This window comes from Camellia sinensis, chromosome 4 (assembly GCF_055761805.1).
Source record: "Camellia sinensis isolate YWXY chromosome 4, ASM5576180v1, whole genome shotgun sequence".
NCBI classification, from domain to species: Eukaryota; Viridiplantae; Streptophyta; class Magnoliopsida; order Ericales; family Theaceae; genus Camellia; species Camellia sinensis.
In genome coordinates this window covers 162537975-162544198 of record NC_138964.1, presented here as the reverse complement: position 1 = coordinate 162544198, position 6224 = coordinate 162537975, and the positions used below count along the sequence as shown (strand labels likewise).

The 6224-nt window shown below is 39.3% G+C and overlaps 1 long non-coding RNA gene across 1 annotated transcript; it reads right to left on the bottom strand.

Moving 5' to 3' along the window:
• Window positions 1-2005: 2005 nt before the first annotated feature.
• Window positions 2006-5737, bottom strand: LOC145823488 (uncharacterized). The gene is made up of 3 exons (XR_014365768.1): window positions 5254-5737; window positions 4238-4361; window positions 2006-2247 (listed from the first exon to the last, which is right to left on the bottom strand). It is a non-coding gene; the product is annotated as an uncharacterized LOC145823488 (long non-coding RNA).
• Between the last annotated feature and the right edge of the window lie 487 nt (window positions 5738-6224).

Below are 6224 nucleotides of genomic sequence, written 5' to 3'. Positions count from 1 at the left end.
TGGATGGCGGGAGGTCCCTCTCTCCTTCGGGTATACTCCGGGGTGGCTCCGTCTATGGCAGACAACGGAAACTCATCGTTGTTCGCCATGGACGGCGATCAGACGAGCCTGGAAAACAAGGTTTTGTCTGTCAAGTTTTCCACAGACGGTGCCAATTGTACGGGGAGCAAATATTCAGGCAAGCCCGTACTCCTTTCTTCCGAGCTCCGTTACTGTCCGATCACCTGCGAGTAAATAACGGTGAGCTACCCGGCGGTGTGTGGCCGGAAAACCCCTCCGACGATCAAGTTAGGACACACACACAAGGGATAGATAGAGAAAAGGGAGAGTGTTGAGTGTAAGTATTACTCTTACCAAATGTTCATCTGTCTCCGTATGGGGGGCGCAGTCATGCTTATATACCTTCTACGCCCCAAATCTACTCCTAGTGGTCTCTCAACAAGTGGCACTGCTATCCCATCTGTCAGCATAAACCTTGCTGAGCACCACCTAACCCAACTGCCTGCCCATGCTCCGGGGAGCTCGGCAGCCGAGCAGTATCATCTCGGCCATCGTCTGCCATGCTGCGTTTCATGCCCAAATACTCTAACAGCTAAGCTCAGAGAAGGACCGGACTCGGCGGCATCTCGACAAAGCCGAGCTCGGGACTACTCACACTTGTCTGCGGTCGACCTACCTGCCGAACAAACAGGTACCTCGGTCCAACCTTGCCTTTCCGGGCGCCGGTCACTTAACTTGACTGGCTTCGCCTCCGCCAAACATGTAGCTTGGTCCAACCAAGTGTTGCCTTAACCGAGCAACTTCTTTCCAAACTGGGCCACACATCCTCAGCCCAACACTTGCCCGACCCAAATCTGTCCGGCAAAACTCTGTCCGGCCTAGATCTGTCCGGCCCAGTACCAGATCATTAATCTCCCTCTCAGCACTAATTAATATACTAACTAATATACCAATTGATAATGTAATATAATTTAAAAGATTCACTAATCACAATACATCCACCAAATAACTTCACCAATTTTAGGGTCTTAATAATTTTGAAATGTAGTGGATAAGTGTCACAAGTTAATTAGTGTAAGATTTAACTTTTACTGTCTTAATTTAATTTAAATTTTTTTTGACAATTTCGTATTTTTGTTTCAATGGATAAATTAAATTTTACCCCTTTAACTTTGGCTAGTTTTTTTTATTTCGTCTTTTAAATTTTTTTTCCTCACCCTTCATGTTACAAGTTTTTTTTTTTAAACTTCTAAAACTAACTTCTATTTAAAAATAAACAGAAAGTGATATACTAACAGTCACATGAAATTTGATACAAATTCTAATTCTAATATAATAATATATGTAGTTTACCCTTTTTCCAATAGACGCTACAAAAAATTTGACTTTTTGCGACGGCAAAATACAGTCGCAAATACTCAAAATGTCGTCTCAAAAGCTTTTTTGCGACAACAGATGACTTTTAGCGACGGCAAGTGGGGAGTCGCAACAAAGGGCATTGCTAAAATGTTTTAGCGATGGCACGATGTCGTCGCCTCGTTTTTGCGACCGCAAAGTTGCCTTTTTGAGACTGAATTCTGCCGTCGCCATTAATATATAAAAATCTATGATTTTTTGAGACGGCACTGTGTTGCTGTCGCTAAAAGTGTTATTTGCGACGGCATTTTAAAGTGTTTTATTGCGACGGGTAACCTGTCGTCGCTAAAAGTTTATTTGAGACAGCACGACAATGCCGTCTCTAAAAGGTTATTTGCGACGGCAAATAATACCGTCGCGAAAGGTTTTTTACAACTTTTTTGCCAACATCTTTTGCGACGGCAATGCTTATGTCGCAAAAACAATCTGGTTCTACTATTTTTTGAAACGGTGTGGTGCCGACTCAAAAAAAAAAAAAATTACAATAAAATTATTAAAAATATGAAAATTACCTGTATTAAATGAAAAATAACTGAAAAATAAATCGATAATTACATAATAATATAAAAATTCCAGTATAAAAATAACAATTCATCCATAATAAAAATATTCTTTCATTCATAACAATACATCAACAAAATTATCCTACTACATAATATTGCATAATACATATACAATGTTTAAATACATAATGCTGTTCACAATTCAAAATAACGTAAATAAAAAACAAAAGTTTTCGTCATGATTCTTCCGTGGATAACAAAACAAAAGTTAGTCGCCATATTTACACGCCTACATTCCACAAGAAGCAAACTGCAACTAGAGAAATATCTGAAAACAAAAAATAAAAATAATTACTGACAACATAATTATGTGTTAATATTTTAATTACAAAAAAAATAAAAAATTAACTACTATATAATTACAAAGATAATTAAGTAAATAATTTTGGCTAGACAGAAATCCGGCTCTAACTCTCAAACCAAGAACCTGATTCGAGCCCCGTCTTCTCCCACAAGTCTCTTGTGCCTAGGCGGTCGTGTGTGCCAAGTTTCGTACCAAACCGACGTCGTTTGGTGATTTTGGAGTGTCAACACCTCGAATTCAAATTTATTAAGAAACTAATTTGCCTGGATCGAAATCCAGCTCTAACTCTCAAATCGGGAACTAGATTCGAGCCCCGTCTTTTCCCACAAGTCTCTCATGCCTAGGCGGTCGTGTGTGCCAAGTTTCATGCTAATCCAACCCCGTTTGGTGATTTTGGGACGTCAACACCTCGAATTCAAGTTTGTTAAGGAACTAGTTTGCCTAGAGTGAAATCCAGCTCTAATTCCCAAACCGGAAACCCGATTGGAGTCTTGTCTTCTTCCACAAGTCTCTCGTACCTAGGCGGTTATGTATGCCAAGTTTCGTGCCAAACCGATGCCGTTTGGTGATTTTGGAGCGTCAACACCTCGAATTCAAATTTCTTAAGGAACTTGTTTGCTTAGAGTGAAATCCGGCTCTAACTCCCAAACCAGGAACCCGATTGGAGCCCCGTCTTCTCCCACAAGTCTCTCATGTCTAGGCGGTTGTGTATGCCAAGTTTCGTGCTAATCCGACCCCGTTTGGTGATTTTGGAGCGTCAACACCTCGAATTCAAGTTTGTTAAGGAACTAGTTTTCCTAGAGTAAAATCCGGCTCTAACTCTCAAACCGAGAACCCGTTGGGAGTCCCGTCTTCTCCTACAAGTCTCTCGTGCCTAAGCAGTCGTGTGTGCCAAATTTCGTGCCAAACCAACGCCGTTTGGTGATTTTGGGGCGTCAACACCTGGAATTCGAGTTTCTTAATAAACTAGTTTGTCTAGACCAAAATCCGGCTCTAACTCCCAAACCGGGAACCCAATTCGAGCCCCGTCTTCTCCCATAAGTCTTCCATGCCTAGGCGGTCGTGTGTGCCAATTTTCGTGCTAATCCGACCCCATTTGGTGATTTTGAGGCGTCAACACCTCGAATTCAAGTTTGTTAAGGAATTAGTTTGCCTAGAGTAAAATCTGGCTCTAACTCCCAAATCGGGAACCCGATTGGAGTCCCGTCTTCTCCTATAAGTCTCTCATGCCTAGGCGGTCGTGTGTGCCAAGTTTTGTGCTAATCCGACGCCGTTTAGTGATTTTGGGGTGTTAACACCTCGTATTTAAGTTTCTTAAAGAACTAGTTTGCCTAGAGTGAAATCCGGCTCTAACTCCCAAACCGGGAATCCGATTCGAATCCCGTCTTCTCACACAAGTCTCTCGTGCCAATGAATTTAGTTCGAGGCGGTGGAGTGGTTTTCTATTAATTTATGCCTATTAGGAGTAGATTTACCCATATTAGTTTCTCTTCCTTAAAAGCTTCATTCTTTTTTTTTTTAGGGTTTAGGCAAGGTAAGGAGACTCAAACTTGAGTCTCATTACTGAGAAAATGCGGCCTAAGCCAATGGGATGTCCCTTAGGGGACTTCCTTAAGGCTTCAAATTTTGGAAATACTAGTGTCTAAAACTTTCAATTTGTATGGATAATAGAAGCTTAAAAGTAAATAAACAATATTTAAGAGTTATGATATGTTTTGCATGTAAAAAAAAATTCTATTAACAACACCAACAAAATTTTGCACAACTATACTCCTTTTCAAAAAGCAGAGGGAAAAAAAATTGAGCTATCCATCACCAATCTCCAAAAGCAATGAACTATATACTATGGTCAGAACTCCTCTATCCTTGTCCATCCCATGGAAATTTCAAGAACATAGACTCAATATTCAATTTTACTAGAAGATGCAATATTAAGCATATTGACAAAATTCACCTCACAACTTGGATAGGATAACCTTATTGGCAACTAACCCGTAATGCCTCATTCATTTTATCAAACTTCTGATCAAATGACTGTCTTGTTCGTCTTTTTGTTTCCACTGAGGTCTCTTCCACCACTATCCACAAATATATGTATAGATAGATAAAGTTTAGATAAATAAAGAAATAGAAAATAGATCAGCCTCAATGCATGCATGAAAAGAACAATAGAAATAGAAAGTATTTATAGTAGCACAGGAATGATGTTTATGCCCAACCATACAAAATTGGATTGTTCATCAATGAATAGCCTGACTTAGTCCTACCATTTAGATAAATCTTACTCTGCAAAATTTTTACAAGATAAACATCAATGTAAAGGCCAAATCAAGTGACAATGCCCCACTAATGACAAATATGCATGACTTAACAACAACAGCTTGTAAGAAAAAATGTTCATGAAGGAGCAACTTTGACACCAAAACCAAATGTATAGGGATGCCAGTGAAAATATACACATTGCCTATAATGGCCATCACTCAAACAATAACATATCTAATGCACCCATGAGCATACATTCCTGTGTAGAGGAACCATTCACTGTGATCCTCATCATCTTCATAGCCTCCAGAGAGTGCTACAGACTGAACCATTCACCCTGATTTCTGTCTGGTTCATTCTCTGCTAGAATTGGTCCAACATGGGGAAGACAACAACACATTTTTAATCAACTAAACCTAATATCCCTAAATCATTTTCCCTAATTGAGAAAATAAACCTTTATAGCAGTGTAAAAGCAAAATATCCAAAATAAGTTAACAACTAAAAATCATCTGAAGAACCTAAACAAGCAATCACACATACAGGTCATGTATATATATAGAACCAAAACAATTAACTCAATATCAGAGAGAACCCATATACACGTGTATATATATATATATATATCAAATAGATTTTGTGTATTTTTCACCCATGAGCGAGATCTGTTCTATAAGTTACAAATCTGAGCGAGATATAAAAACTTACAAATCTGAGCGATCGATTAAGAGTGAGGGTTTCTGAGCTTCAAATCGAATAGGTTTCTGAGCGAGAGAGAGAGAGAGGGCAGTAACAGAGGCAATGGCAGCGGCGCGGTAGTCATAGTGGCAGTAGCAGTGGCGTCGGAGGCAGAGTGGAGACAGAGAGAGAGAGAAAAAAAAAAGTGTAACCGTGTATGGTTTAGACCGTATATGATGTGGAAGAATAGATCGAGTGTGGAGTAGTCTGTGGAGGTTTGATCTATTGATGATGATGAGTAGGAGGTTAGGGTTTCTGGTTTTGGGGTTGAAGTGTTGTATCGTCGAGAGAGATACAGAGAGAAAGAGAGAGAGAGAGAGAGATACAGGAAGGATCGATCGATGATATGGCTCAACGCCGTCGTCTACCTTGTTTACAGTCGCGAGAGAGAGAGAGAGAAAGAGAGAGAGAGATGGGGATTTTTGTGGTTCAGATATTGATATTTATTTTTTTATTATTTATGACGATGGGATCATACACATTATAATTGAAAAAAAAATAATTGAAAAAAAAATAATTAAAAAAAATATTTGAAAAGAGATGAGAGAGATAGAGAAGAGAGATGAGTGAGAGAGATAGAGAAGAGAGATGAGTGAGAGAGATAGAGAAGAGAGATAAGTGAAAGAGAGGGAGAAGAGAGATAAGTGAAAGAGAGGGAGAAAAGAAATGAGCGAAAGACACAGAGAGAGAGACAGAGAGAAAGAGAGACCCATTTCATTTTTAGACTTTTTCTTCTTTCAACAACAATGGGCTCAGAAAAAGAGATGAGTGTGATTGAGAGAAATGAACGATTGAGAGAGAAGAGAGAGAGAGACAGAGACAAAGAGAAAGAAAAAAAAAGAGAGAGATAAACAAGATAAGCGAAAGAAAGAGATAGAGAAAGAAACAAGAAATGAGCGAGAGATAGACAAAGAGAGAGAGAGAAAAAAAGAGCGAAAAGA